Here is a 17,038-nt window from a genome sequence, read left to right as displayed (position 1 = left end):
ATACCAACATTCACAAGATAGGAGTCCCAGAAGGAGAAGAGAGAAAGAAAGGGGTTGAAAATATATTTGACTAAATTCTGGTTGAAAAGTTTCTGAACCTGAAGAAGAAAACATATATCCAGGTATAGGAATCACAGAGAGTCCCATACAAGATGAATACGATAAGACCCACACCAAGACATATCGTAACTAAAATGGCAAAAGTTAAAGATAAAGAGAGAATTCTAAAGGCAGCAAGAGAACATCAAAGGGCCACATAAAAGGAAACCCCAATAAGTCTCTCAGCTTATTTTTCTGCAGAAAATTTACAGGCCAGAAGGGAGTGGCATATGTAAAATTATGAAAAGGAAAAACTTACAACCTAAGATATTCTACCCAGCAAGATTATCATTCAGAATTGAAGGAGAGATAAAGAACTTCTCAGATAAGCAAAAACTAAGAGTTCATCAATACTAAACAAACCTTACAAGAAATGTTAAAGGATCTTCTCTAAGTGGAAAAGAAAAGGCTACATCAAGATGTAAAAATGTATTGGGAAGGAAAAATCCCATGAGTAAAGGTAAGTATATGGTAAAGACTGGGGATCAACCACATAAATAGCTAGTATAAATATTAAAAGGCAAAAAATTGTAAAATCAACCGTAACTGCAATAAACAGTTAAAGGATAAACATGAGGGTGTAAAATATGACATCGAAAACACAAAATGTAGGGGAGAGGAGTAAAAAATTGTAGGACTTTAGAATGTTTTTGAACGTAAATGACTACCAGTTTAAACAAGGAGATATAGTTAAAGATCAACATATATGAACCCATGGTAACCACAAATCAAAAACCTACAATAAATACACAAAAACAAGAGAGAAAGGAACACCAACATACCACTAAAGAAAATTATCAAACCACGAGGGAAGAAATTAAAAGAAGAAAAGAACAGAGAAGAACTACAAAAACAAAACAAAACAAAACAAAAAAACAAGTACAATGACAAAATAGCAGTAAGTACATACCTGTAAATAATCACTTTAAATGTCAATGGACTAAATACCCCAATGGAAAGACATAAGGATTGGATAAAAAAAAAACAAGGCCTATCTATATGCTGCTTACAAGAGACTCTCTTCAGAGCTAAAGACACACAGAGACTCAAAGTGAGGTAATGAAAAAAGATATTTCATTCAAGTAGAAATGAAAGGAGAGCTGGAGTAGCAATACACATATCAGACAAAGTAGACTTTAAAACGAAGACTATAACAAAAGACAAACAAGAGCATTATATAATGATAAAGGAATCAATACAAGAAGAGGATATTAGACTCATTAACATATATGCCCCTAACATAGAATCACATAAATATATAAAGCAAATATTAATAGACAAAAAGGGAGAAATTGACAATATTATAATAATAGCAGGGGACTCTGATACCTCACTTACATCAATGGACAGATTATCCAGACATCATAAAATCAAAAAGGAAACAGTAGTTTTAAATGACACATTAGACCATTGGACTTAATCGATATCTACAAGAAAATTCATCCCAAAACAGCAGAATACATATTCCTTTCAATTGCACATGAACATTCTCCAGGATAGATCACATGCTAGGCCACAAAACAAGTCTCAACAAATTTAAGAGGAGAGAAATTATACTAAACTTTTTTTCTGACTACAATGGTATGAACCTAGAAATCAATTACAGGAATAAAAATGGGAAAAACACAAATATATGGAGAGTAAATAGCATGTGTCAGTGAAGAAATCAAGGTAGAAATCAGAAAATACCTCAAGACAAATTTAAAAAAAAAACATTCCAAAATTAATGGAATGCAGCAAAAGCAGTTCTAAAATGGAAGTTTATAGCAATACAGGCCTAACTCAAGAAAATGAAAAATCTTAAATAAGCAACCTAACCTAACATCTTACAGAATTAAAAAAAAAAACAAACAAACAAACAAAAAAAAAAGCCCAAAGTCAGTGAAGGAAGGAAATAATAAAGTAATAAAGATCAGAGAGGAAATAAATAAAATAGAGTCCAAAATAAGAATAGAAAAGATGAAACCAAGATCCGGGTTTTTTTTTTGAAAGATAAACAAAATTGATAAGACTTTAGCCAGGCTCATCAAGAAAAGAGATGACTCAAATAAACAAAATAAGAAATGAAAGACAAGAAATAACAACCAATATCCCAGAGATATAAAACATCATAAGAGAATACTATGAATAGTTATACACCAACAAATTAGACAACCTAATAGATTTCTAGAAACATACAATCTTCCAAGACTGAATCAGGAAGAAACAGACAATCTGTACAGAGTGATCACTAGTAGTGAAATTGAATTTGTAATTTAAACAAACAAACAAACAAAAACTCCCAGCAAACAAATGTCCAGGACCTAATAGCTTCACAGGGTATCTACTGACCTTGTAAAGAATAGGTAATACCTCTTCTTAACAAACTATTTTTAAAAACTGAAGAGGAGGAAACACTCCCAAATTCATTCTAAGAGGCCACCTTTATCGGGATACCAAAACCAGACAAAGACACTACAAAAAAAGAAAAATTACAGACCAATATCTCTGTTGAATGTAGATGCACAAATCCTCAAAAAAATATTAGCAAACTGAATTCAATTTATAAAAAATATGACACACCATGATCAAGTAAGATGTATTCCAGGTATGCAAGGATGTTTCACTATCTGCAAATCAATCAATGTGATACACCACATTAACAAAAGGAAGGATAAAATTAACATTGATCATCTCAATAGATGCAGAAAAAGCACATGACAAAATTCAACATCCATTCATGATAAAAACTCTTATCAAAGTTGGTACAGAGGGAACATATCTCAACATAATAAAGGTTATTTATGACAAACTCACAGCTAACGTCATACTCAAGCGTGAAAAGCTAAAATATTTTCCTCAAGATCAGGAACAAGAAAAGGATACCCACTCTAGCCACTTCTATTTAACATAGTATTGGAAGTCCTAGCCAAAGCAAACAGACAAGGAAAAGAAATAAAATGTATCCAAGGAAAAAATAAAACTGTCACTATTTGCAGATGACATCATACTTATATAGAAAACCCTAAAGTGTCCACCAAAAAGTTATTAGAGCAAAATAATTCAGTAAATTTGCAGGAGACAAGATTAATATACAGAAATCTGCTGCATTTCTGCACATTAATAATGAACTATCATTAAGAGAATTCAAGAAAATAATACCATTTACAATTCCATCAAAAAGAATAAAATACCTAGAAATAAACTTAACCAAGGAGGTGAAAGATCTATACTCTGAAAACTATAACACACTGATGAAGAAAATTGAAAATGATACAAAGAAATGGAAAGATATCTTGTATTCCTGGATTGGAAGAATTAATATTCTGGATTAGAAGAATTAATATTGTTAAAATGTCCTACCTATATAATGCAATCCCTACCCAAATACTCATGACATTTTTCACAGTACTAGAATAATCCTAAAAATTATATGGAACCAAAAATTATATGGAACCAATTTCTGAATTGCCAAAGAAATCCTGAGCAAAAAGAACACAGCTGGAGGTATCATGGTCCCTTACTTCGGACTATACTACAAAGCCATAGGAATCAAAACAGTATGACACAGGAACAAAAACAGACATATAGGCCAATGGAACAGAATAGAGAGCTCAGAAATAAGCCCACACACTTATGGTCCATTAATCTACAACAAAGGCAACAATATATAAAGGGAAAAAGACAGCCTTTTCAATAAGTGGTGCTGGGAAAATTGGAGTCCTATATTTAAAAAATGAAATTAGAACATTTTCTCACACCATATACAAAAATAAACAAAATGGATTAAAGAACCTAAATATAAGCTCAGAAACCATAAAATTCCTAGAAGAAAACACAGGCAGTACACTCTCTGACATAAATCTTAGCAATATATTTTTGTGTCTATCCTCTCAGGTAAAGGAAGCAAAGTAAGTATAAACAAATGGGACCTAATTAAACTTAAACTTTTGCACAAAAAAGGAAACCATGGACAAGATGGAAAGAGAACATACTTAATGGGAGGGTATATTTACAAATGATATGACCAATAAGGGCTTAATATCTAAAACATATAAACAGCTCATACAACTCAATATGAATAAAACATATGAATAAAACAAACAACCCAACTGTAAAATGAGTAGAAGACCTGAAAAGACATTTTTTTCAAAGAAACATATAGATGGCCAACAGACACATGAATATATGCTCAACATTGCTAATCATTGGACAAATACAAATCAAATCCACAATGAGATATCACCTCACACCTGTCAGAATGGCTATCATCAAAAAGTCTACAAATAACAAATATTGCAAGGATGTGGAGGAAATATAACACTAATACACTGTTGGATGGAATTTAAATTGGTGCTGCCACTATAGAAAATAGTATGAAGGATTCTTAAAAAACTAAAAATAGAACTATCATATGATATAGCAATTCCACTCCTAGGTATAGGTCCAAAGAAAATAAAAACCTAATTTGAAAAGATACATGCACCCCAATGTTCATAGCAGCATTACTTACAATAGTCAATATATGGAAGCAACCTAAGTGTCCATCAGCAGATGAATAGATAAAAAAAGATATGGTATATGTATGTGTATAGATATTATATGCATGTATATACCATAAGTATTACATATATATACACACCATATATTATATATATATATATATACACACACACACACACATATATACATATATATACACACACACGCGCACTAGAAAGGTTCTGGGGCCCTGGAAATGTTCCAGGGTTTGTTACAGTTCCCAGGTTCTGGATCCTGTAAAAGTTCCCAGAAAGTTATACAGTTATATTGGGAGTCTGCAATTTATGTCAGTCTTTAGGTGACTCACAAAGCCTCAAAGTAAGTCCACAGCATAAACCACTGAGGGACTTGGGGAAATAAATTAGGAAAAGAAATTTGGACCATTTTGACCAATTGCACATCAAAATCTAGGTGGGTACTAGTCAAACTATTAAAAGCTATCAGGGCTTCCATCACTATAAAGAAATCTTCTTGTGAAAGGAATTAATAGCTCTATTACAAATGAGAATCTCAGAAACCAAAGCTGCAAACCTGGTAGGTATAGGTCAAGCACTTATAGGTGGTGAGCACTCTAACAGCTTAACTCTAAGACCCTTGTGCTAGGATAAGTTGGTCATAAAAGAAGTTAAATTGACAGTAGCTCTCTGGCTAATCTCAAGAAAATTTCTTTGCAATGAGGTACACTGTAAAACACCACACAAAATCCCCAACCTAACTTTACATCCCTCTTAGTTATTAATTTAGCTCCAAGAAACTCAAGGAATTGAGTGCACTGAGTTCTGGCACACCTGCTTATATTATGTCTCACAGCTGTGGTTCCAGAAGCAGTAGATACCTACAAAAATGATAAAAATCTTGCTTAGATAATCTAGAATTACCATAGCCTTTATGGGCAATGTAGTTAGACAAGATTATTCATTTGAGAAGTGCATTTAAAAGCAAGGGTTCCGACATCAAACAACAGAATGGGATACCTATTTTAATTGTTATGCAGAATACTCCAAAAAACTCCAAGGTTACAAAATAGCTTCCTTGAAAGATTCATTGCAAAAGGCTAATGAAAAAGTAAAGACACAAGAGGTACCTAAAGTAAGACTGTAAGACTGATGTGACTCCTACTACTCCCCTCTATCTTTTTTTTTTTTTTTTTTTTTTTTTTTTTTTTTGCGTTACGCGGGCCTCTCACTGTTGTGGCCTTTCCCGTTGTGGAGCACAGGCTCCGGACGCGCAGGCTCAGCGGCCATGGCTCACGGGCCCAGCCGCTCCATGGCAAGTGGTATCCACCCGGACCAGGGCACGAACCTGTGTCCCCTGCACCAGCAGGCGGACTCTCAACCACTGTGCCACCAGGGAAGCCCCCCTCTATCTTCTTTTACCTGAGAATTCACAGTCTACTAATCCGCTTTCTGAATTGCCTTTTCACCCTAAAGAGACTACAAGACCATAAACAAAAAGTTCACCAAGTTAGTGACCTTACAACTGCAACCAGGCCAGAAACCTAAAACAACCCCTGGGCCTCCCCCACTGCACCTTCCTAGGGGGTCCAACAACAAAACATTGGGCCAGAAATTGGTGTCTCATTGGGAATCAACTGAGGCAGTGGAAAAAAAATGTCCTTAAACGTGGTGCAAATTCTTCCACACCAACTTGAATACCTCCACATCTACCCTCAAAGGAGGGCCACCATTTGGGTACCTCCCAGAGTTGGTGACACTCCCAGGGATTTTCTAGTAAACCGTTATGAGCTAGTACCTTAAACAGCCCACAGGAAACTAAAATTAAAATTAATAGAAAACCTCAGGAAATTCTGGTAGATACTTTAAACCTCACTCACTCTGGAGACTGCAGTTTGGGTCCTGAGAAAACTGGCAGAAGCCAGTGAAGGGTAAGAATTCTTACCAGAATCGGCTCTCCTGGATCTCTACAGTGCCCAGTTGAGAAAGCAATTGTTTCACATTGTTCCTTCTTGGTTTTCCATCCTTTTCTCTCCCAGCCACAGCTATTGTCTTCTTGTTTGTCTTCTTTGTGTCCTGAGAACTTGGTTTGGCTTTCGGTTGTTGATTCTTGCTCATGAAGGCAGCTCAACTGTCAGGTTGGGGGCCCCCAAATGTGGCCAGAAAGAAACGTGGGTTGCAGTCCCTCTGTGGCTAGGGTCTGTCAAATGATGAAACTAAAACAATTTAGTAATGAGTTTGACGTTCTTTATTCAAAGGACAACAATCCTTTTGGTTTGGGCAAATGCAGCACCTCACAAGCAGTGAAATGCTGTTCCTATGGGAATGGGGCAAGACTGAGTTTTATAGAAGTTAGAAGAGGCAACAGGGAAACAGGGCATGATTGGCTAGGAGGTCAGGAGTTTCGTTCTAGGCTAGTCTACTTCCTAGGTAAACTAGCTAAAGCTGAGTTCGAGAAGTGTGATGGGTATTAAGCTAGGAGTCCTTGACAGGTGTTTCCCCTAATTGCAGGCTGACTTAAGTTTAGATGTGTGATGTGGGCCGGTCTGCTGGGGTGGCCTCCATTTTGTGGGTCCTGATATACAAAGTAACTCTCTCAGGTACTACTGACTGTTTCCAGCTCTCAGGGAAATTGTCTTTCTTTCTTTGGCTAATTTTTGGGAGTAGCTCTGGGTCTTGAGAGGGTAGTATCATCTGTACCCTCTGGGGAGACACGTCTTGTGTCTAAAGGGGTCACTCAGTAGTGCCAGGAATACTTACTCTCTTTGTCCTGGCTGAAACCTGACATGATATCTGAAAGGTTTTTTTTTGGTTTGGTTGGTTGTTTTGTTGCCGTTGTTGTTGTTTTTAAATTAAGTAGCTCTATAGTAAGAAGTTAACCAAACTGGAAGCTGATATTCAGAGGGTGATAGGAATTTTTTCAGGGCTTCCTTCCTTAGCTAAGTGAAACTACGTACCCAGAGGGAAAGAAAAATATTCCAAAGAGAACATAGGAGTCTTTTGATTTCTAGTTGAAGATTTTCTCCCTGATATAAACAAGCAAATTAAAGATCAATATGGTTATCTCAGACCCTTGATAGCATTCAGGTTACAACCCAATTCTTTGACGAATTAAAAACAACTGTCCTACAAATTGAGGACAGCTTGTAAAATTTTTCTTACTAATTAAGCCTTTACAAAAACAGAAAAAGCCCACCTATCCTTTTTACCAACCCTCAAACCTCCCCTATTCATCTCAAAATGCTCATAGGTATTGTAAAAACCCTGAATTTAGGAAACGAAAGTTCTTCTTGAGGAACTTGCATTCAAGGATGCAGAGACAAGTGAGAAGCAGTCAAGAAACAATAGAAACAATAATGCAGACTTGGGCAGTGTTCCAAGAACCCTGTGCTCAGCCTAAAGTTATCATCCTCCACCTAAGTGGGAGCCTTAGTTCTGCACAAGTACTCAAAGATATTGTTTTGTATATTGCTTCTGGAGGAACCAGGACTCTGCTTAACACTACTCTATTGTTTGATTGCTTTTCCTTTGTTTCTGCATTCCCTCACTTCCCTGATTAGTAACTTTGAATCTGCCGTTTGGAACTCTGGGAAGGTCTAGGAGGCTGAAGCCCTTTTCCTACAAATAACAGGGGACATGGTAAGGCATTTGTACTATACTCGGGAGATCCCCACAGTAACTGAGCAGTAGGTTATGGGTCTACCTGGCACAGACCCCTCCCCTACATCCTCTGCTGAGCTCCTCTCTGAAGTACCTAGATAATAGTATCTCATTCATATTTCCTGAGATACTCATATGCTAAAACCACCACCAGATGGAAGAAATTAACTACGTGATTATCATGTACACATGGCCCCCAGACCTTCTGGCACCTAAAGATTGATAATGTTAGCCACCCTGTTACCTCAACACCAACCAGTCAGAGAACTGTGCACGAGATCATCACATGCCCTGTGACCTCCCCCTCCCTCACCTGGCCTTTGAAAATGCTTTGTTAAAGCCCATCCGGGAGTTCGGGGCTTTTTGAGCACTAACTGCCTAGAACTCCGTGTCTGGTGCCTTACAATAAACATTGTACTTTTCTTCACCACAACCCAGTGTCAGGAGATTGGCTTCACTGCATGGGCTAGTGGACCCAAGTTTGGTTCCGTAACACTACTCGGTTTCAATCCCCTCTTTTCTTTGATTCTCGTTAACCTTGCTGGGAACAAGGATTAGACAAGAAAGGGAAGAACATTTTGGATAGAGAGGTTAATCATGGTTAAACTTGGCAGGGGAGCTCAGTTTCAGTTATACTGAGATAGGTTAAATGATAGATATCCATTGAATATCTAGATCATTTGCAAATAAGATAAAATCCTGAAACATTCATTATTTTATTAATTATTTTTCAGCCACGCCATGCGTCATGGAGGATCTTAGCACCGCACCAGGGATCGAACCCATGCCCTCTACAGTGGAAGCATGCAATCTTAACCACTGGACCACCAGGGAAGTCCCTGAAACATTCATTATTGATCATAGTTTTTAACCACTTTGGCCAAAAAATAAAAAAACACACAATGAGGGAATTCCCTGGCGGTCCAGTGGTTAGGACTCTGTGCTTCCACTGCAGGGGGCACAGGTTTGATTCCTGGTCAGGGAACTAAGATCCCATAAGCCACGTGGCACAGCCAGGAAAGAAAAAAAAAACCAAAAAACACTTTTGGCTTCATTTTACAGAGGAACTAAAGATATTTGGGCTTATTAATAAATATGTTTTGTGCCATATTGAAAATTTACTATAAGGAAGAATATATACTTCAAGAAACTATAAAATGTATTTATAAATTTGTCAATCCAGAGAAAGCTACTGTCAAAGACATTCCACAATTGCTTACTTTTTAGTTTTCACTAGTAGTTAAGAATTTTAAGAGTTAAAATTCTAATCAATTAAAACTACTTAGAAATAATAGGGGTGAAAATAAACAATTGTGTATGAAAAGTAGTTAAGGAAAGTAGAATGTGTTTTTTGGATAAGGAAAGTTATGGAGGACATGTTTGGCTTTTTAAATATTTTTTTTTAAATCCCACTTAATTAATTGAGATTGATGTCCCATTATGTTCTACCTTGCATTTCTTTCATTTAATATTTTCACTTAATTGAACTTTCCTACTTATTTTTCTGTGAATTGCCTAGGCATGTACTTCAGTGCTTATCAATTTGTTGTAATATTTGTTACTGCTTTGTAGAAGCTCTTGATCAGTCCCCTTAACCAAACAGGGAAATAATTTACAAGAGATGAATGATGATATATCAATAATTTTTTAATGTTACCACTAATTTAACAATAATCATTATCACACAAAAATAAATAGTAGTTTCAAGTCCACCTACACTGAGTTGACTCAATCTTTCAAATTTCATTTTAATTGAAGTAATTTTGACATGCACACTAAAAACATTCAATAAATATTTGATGTGTTCCTGTTGATTTAAACTTCTCAGCTTTGAAAAAAATCTGTTAATTATGCCCAATTTATGACTGACTATCATTAAAGAGGAGTCTTTCATTTTATCCAGGTTTTTCTCTTTGTAATGTTTTTTTTTTCCTCCATGAAGAAAAATAAATCTCTGGCCAATATTTCCCTGACAACTTCTGTACTGGTAAGCCAACCTTTAAAAGCACTTTCCACTCTCATTAATAATTTACTTTAAAAAAGAATATCTGAAGCACTGTTAACCCATTTTTGATGCAATTTTTTCTTACAACCCACTGAATATATATATAGAAAATAAGGTGCAAAATGTTAAAGTTTGCTCCATGGCTGATTCAATGTGCACAAGTACTTTGATACAGACTGCTATTTCCCTCAATTTTGTCTGTTACCCATTTGATTCTATTACATCTGTATATTTTTTCCAAGAGATGCAGTGCTTCATAAAACTACTCATGTATAGTTCTCAAAATGTCTTTACTACATATTTTACCATCAAGCACAAATTGGTCATCTCATAAACCTTCATCTCATGCAGGTCTTCATCCACCTGCATGGTAACAACAATGCTTAATCATTCTAGAAACTCAACTGTAAGTATGTATTTTGATGATATTAAAATCTTTCTTGCTGTTACCATTTGATTTTTCACAGTGGTTACCTTGTTTACTGAGTCAGTCAAAAGTATATCTAGGTTAGCACTATAAGTCTTCATGGATTTAATGTGTGCTATTGTAACTCACTACAGAGTATATACACATTATTTTTTAAATATTTTATCTATGGTGATGACTAAATATCTTGATATGAAAAATATCTCCTTTAATCATAGCAAAAAAAGTGTCCTATTTTTGTTGTTATGAATATTTAGTACCATGTCATTATGGTACTAATGTATGATTCTCTGGGAGACCAATTATTAATATAGACATAAAAGACAGAAATGGTTACTTCATTGCAGGGGTGTTGAAATGATAAAAGGAGACAACAGAATTTTTAGTAAAGGCATTCTAAAAGATAAGGGAGGAGACTAAATCCATCTATAAAAACATTAAACAATTTTATATTAACTCTTCTTTCAATGTCCAAGATACATGAAAAGAAACAAAAATCTGGTCTGCAAAGAGCTTTTAAATTACTGTCTGATAGTGTAGCGTCAATTTAGCTTCGAAATGGTCTTTTCCCACACTTATTCCTGAGGATGGAAAGATGAGAAGGATTGATTGCAATGCCTAATGTCAGAAAGTTGATATCTTCTTTTCTAAAAATATTTAAGAGCTGTAATTTTACCTCTCATCCTTGATCTTCATAGCAACTCAAACTGGCAGCAGCAGGAGTCCCATTCTCAGAAACCAAACAGTGTTTGGAAATATCCATTTTAAGGGTTCTTTCAAACTAACCAATGGAACAAGAAAAAAAAATATTTTGAATATGGAGCTCAAAGCAAAAATACCACACCCAAATGTGAAATGCACAGTGGTGTGTGTATGTGTGTGTGGAGGGGAGGGGTGGGCATGGGAGTGATGTTTTATTTGAATGAATTTCTCATTTGCTAGAGATCATTGACCAAGCTGCATACAGTAAAACTTTGTTAACTTCTTTGTGTCTCACTCCTATGTAATTAAAATTTCAACAAAAGACTCTGAGATGCCTCTTATAAAACACTCCCTAAATCATTCGTCAAATTCTGCAAGACATTTTAGTAGAACAATAAAGTTTATTTTAAATAAACTTTATTGAATTTTTGGCCTGTATCTGATTAGCAAAGTAGTGTATTGTAGGTCATTTGAAAACTATAATGAAGTAGAAAGAAAAAATAATTCTAGAGTTACTTGTAGAATACAATCATTTACAAAATATTAACATGCCATTAATACAGAATAAGATATCAAACAGTAACCTGATATTCCTTCTTAAAGTAAAATGAGAATTGTTTCCATGTTGTTAGTTCTCCAGGAAGCTATTATTCCAGCATGTTACTCTGTAATGTCTACAAATTTTCCTTTATTATTGGACTTCAAGTTTTTTTCCCCTAATATATGCTATTATAAACAATGTCCCTATAGAAGCTTAAAATAATTTTTAAGGACAAATTTTGCTGTACATATTTTGAACCATGAATAACAATGCTATAGTTTAAATCCTCAATTCACTTTTTTCATTATCTTGCTTAAAATGTTATATTAAAATCTTTAACAGCCACATAGATCAATGGAATAGAATAGAGAGCCCAGAAATGAACCCACACTTGTATGGTCAATTAATCTATGACAATGGAGGCAAGAATATACAATGGGGAAAAAACAGTCTCTCCAGTAAATGGTGCTGGGAAAACTGAACAGCTACATGCAAAAGAATCAAACTGGACTACTTTCTCACACCATACACAGAAGTAAATTCGAAATGGATTAAAGACTTAAATGTAAGACCTGAAACCATAAAACTCCTAGAAGTAAACATAGGCAGTATGCTCTTCGACATAGGTCTTAGCAATATATTTTTTTTATCTGTCTCCTCAGGTAAGGGAAACAAAAGCAAAAATAAACAAATAGGACTACATCAAACTAGAGAGTTTTTGCCCAGAAAAAGAAACTATCAATAAAAGGAGAAGGCTGCCTACTGAATCAGAGAAGATAGTTGCAAAAGATAAATCTGATAAGGGGTTAATATCCAAAATATACAAAGAACTCAAGCAACTCCACATCAAAAAATACCAAACAAACAAAAAATCAAAAACAAACAACCCGATTAAAAAAATGGGCAGAGAACCTGAATAGACATTTTTCCAAAGAAACATACAGATGGCCAACAGACACATGAAAAGATGCTCAACGTTGCTAATCATCAGGGAAATGTAAATCAAAACCACAATGAGATGTCACCTCACACCTGTCAGAATGGCTGTTTCAGAAAAGAACAAATAACAAGTGCTGGGAAGAATGTGGAGAAAAGGGAACCTTCGTGCACTATTTGTGGTAATGTAAATTGGTGCAGCCACTATGGAAAAGAGTATGCAGTTTCCCCCAAAAAATTAAAAATAGAACTCTCATACAATCCAGCAATTCCACTCCTGGGTATTTATCTGAAGTAAATAAAAAACACCGAATCAAAAAGATATATCTAACCCATGTTCATTATAGCATTATTTATAATAGCCAAGATATGAAAGCAATATATGTGGCCCATCAGTACATGAATGGATAAAGAAGGTATCATATATATACACACATACACATATACACACATACATACAAGAGAATATTACTCAGCCTTAGAAAAGAATGAAATCTTGCCAACTGCAATAACATGGATGAATCTAGAGGGGATTATGATGATATAAGTCAGAGAAAGACAAATACCATACGATTTCACTTATATACTAAAACTAAAATACAAAACAAAGAACAAACATAAAAAAGAGTCATAGATACAGAGAAAAAGCAGGTGGTGGCCAGTAGGGAGTGGGATGAGTAAATGAGAGAAATAGGTGAGGGAGATAAAGAGGTACAAACTTCCAGTTAAAAAATAAATGTGTCACAGGGATGAAATGTACAGTGTGGGGACTATAGTCAATAACAACGTAATATCTTTGTATAGTGACAGATGATAACTAGACTTATCATGGTGATCATTTTATAATATGTAGAAATATCAAATCACTAAATTGTATACCAGGAACTAACATAGTATTGTACATCAATCATACTTCAAAAACAAACAGAAAAAGGATCAGATTTCTGGTTACCAGCGGCTGGGGGTGGGGGGAGGGGAATTGGATGAAGGTGGTCCAAAAGTACAAACTTCCAGTTATTAGATAAACAGTACTAGGAATGTAATATACAACATGATAAATATAATCAAAACTGACATATGTTATATATGCAAGTGGTTAATAGAGTAAATTCTGAATTCTCAACACAAGGAAAAAGATTTTTTTTTTCTTTTTCATTATTTTGTGTATGTATGAGATGATGAATGTTCACTAAACTTATTGTGGTAATAATTTCATGGTGTATGTAAGTCAAATCATTATGCTGTACACCTTAAACTTATACAGTGCTGTATGTCAATTACATCTTAATAAAAGCTGTAAGGAAAAATGTTATATTAAATCTAAAACTATGATTTATATTTTTATCAGTTATGTATATGTTGCTCCAGGATATTTTTAATGTATTTCAATCCCTTATTATTTGGTGCATAAAAGTTCATGAATGTTCTCTTTTCTTTGTAGATTCACCATTAACTATATAAAATAACTCATTTTCCCATTTAATGCTGTTGACTCTCAATTTTTTTAATATAACAGTATAAGCATCACTGCTTTCTTTTTGTTTACTTTTTGCCATTATATATTTTATCCTTCCTTTATTTCTAGTCCTTCATTTCATTTGTTTAATGAATATCTCAAAATAGTTTAACTCACTTTTATTACATTAATGGATCTACTTGATGTATGATCTTCTGATAGTCTATTGTAAACTGCTGTTTCTTATTTTATCACCTCCTCATCTCTTTGTTTCTCTCTTCCTCTTCTCCTTCCCTGTATCCTCTTCTCTTTATCCTCCTCCTCCTTCTTAGTCTGCTTCTCCTTTTTTACTTCTCTGCTGCTACCTTTTACTTTCTCTTTTCTTAGTTTTTTCCTGTATGCTCCAAGACATTATTGACCTTTATATTCTCTAGCCCCATAATAAAATATGCAGTTTTTGTGTCGTCTAGTACATAGAGGTAATGGAGGACCAGGGCACTGGTCTGGACTCAGACTGCTCAACTTAAATTGCAGTCCCATCTCTTACTAGTTCTATGATTTTTGGCACATTATCAATATTTTCTATATCCCAGTTTTCTCATCTCCAAAAGATACTAAATTCATTACACATCTCTTTGGATTTCTCTACATATCAAGTGACACACTGCATGTAAAATTTTAGAAAAATATCTGGAACTTAGTCATAATATTAATAAATGTTAGCACTATTTTAATTAACATCATTATTAGTAATAGCATTAAAATAATAAATAATAAGAGCATCATCAAGAGAATATAGACTGAGTTTGGGAAATACTGATACATAATCATGCCTCTTATCCATCATTTGCTGTTCTGAGTTCGGAGGTTTCCGTGGCCTTCTGCTCTCATGTCTTCTAATTGTATTTTAGCTTTGCTATTTTTTTCACGTGTGGTAAGTCAAATAGGGGAATCTTTTCCCCAATAGGTTTAATGTGTCCTGCTACTTGAAGATTTTGCTGAGGTTTTGACACAGAGGTGATATAGTTGTTTCTTTTTTATAAAAATTTTATATATTTTTATCATCTTTATAATATGAATTCAAAAAGCATTATCTTGGGCGGAGGGGAGAAACATTAAATGCTTAGGCTCAGTCTACCAATTTTAGTTATAAATCCAAATAAACTTTATTTAGAGAAGAATAAATAGTCAACAGAAAAAAAGTGTGTCAAATTCATGCTCACAAGAAAATATTGATCATTGTTACTGATTGTGTCTAGAAACAACTTTGATTCCAAATAAAAGGAGAGAAAAAAGGAATTCTTTTACAGCTGCTTCATTGCTTCCTAAATGAGTGAATAGTCAGCTCTGAAGAGCTCCATTCTGATTTGTTCTCTATATATGATCAAACCAAGTCATGTCACCTGGAGTGGGGAGAAATAGTACTAAGGAAGGTCTGATGCTTTGTTTCTAGCATTCACACTGTCTCAGAAAGTATATACATATATATTAGCACTTTCCAATCCACCACAACTATTCATAGATGATGGTGCTATGTGTCTCTCCTCAAGCCAATAAGAGTACACCAATTTTAAAGTTAACTTGTTTGGAGAATCTAGAATGCTGGTGGAAGATATCTGCATTATTGCAAAAGCAGAGGGTGTTCAGGAAAAACCTATAACCAGTGTCAGGGTGAAATTAGATATTAATAACCATTAGACAATGGTTATGTACCTGGTATGTACCTTACTTTCCTATTTGCTATATAATGGAATGAACTAGTAATCCTCCTATAAAAGAAAAGTGGTACAATTGATTTACTTTCAGAACAGCTATTTTTTGTACTTTTTAATGCTGTATCTATGTATTTAGAAATATATTGACAATCAAACTGAGTAGATTCCTCCAGTCCTCAGTAACAAGAGTGAGAGACTGGATACATTTTGTTCTCTGCCATTTTTTTTTCTCTAATCACCTGAAAATTGTAGTCATGTTTTCTGGGATCCATTGTGTTACCAATCAAGCTTAAGTTTGCTTTGACTTCAAAAATACAGAAAAGAGTGACTACTTGCTCGTTAAAATAAATATAACAGTCCTAACACTACCTGAAGAGTTGTATAGTTAAGGACACTAACATTTAAATTAAAGCTAGAAAATTCTAATAAGGACTATTATTGATTCACAAAAGATTATAAGATATTAATAATATATTTGGTTTGTAAAGTACCTTGCTGGGTAAGGACCAAAAAAAAAGAAATATAAGATTAATGACACAAAAAAGACAAGATATGAAGCTTATTTCATTTGCATATCTTCTTCAGAGTATTTAATTTAAATTCCTTAAATTAGAAATTTAACTTTCTAATTAAAAACATACATTAACACATAATCTTTGACACTTTTAGCTGTGTGACACTGGACAATTTACCATTTTTCCTCACCTATAAGAGGATATGTTAAAACGTAATTTTAAAAATAATGGTCTTATTAAGTGAAATATTGTGGATTGTCAGGCATATAGTAAGTTCTCAATGACTTATTATCATGCATAAAACTATATTTGCTTTCAAAACAAAACAAGATTAGATTTCTTAGAACAGCTCCTATGGTGAATTTGAAACATATTTTATCTCTCAGTAATTTTTTATATGATGTATTTCAGAATAAATTTATTTTCATTCTATTCACACTAGCTCAATAAATTAGATATAATTATTTACATTGAGTTAAAAATGTCATGGCATATATTATTTTTAAA

Source organism: Mesoplodon mirus, assembly GCF_964341445.2.
Source record: "Mesoplodon mirus genome assembly, chromosome: 4".
NCBI lineage: Eukaryota > Metazoa > Chordata > Mammalia > Artiodactyla > Ziphiidae > Mesoplodon > Mesoplodon mirus.
The sequence above is the reverse complement of the archived record's forward strand: the minus strand, read 5'-3'. Positions refer to the sequence as shown.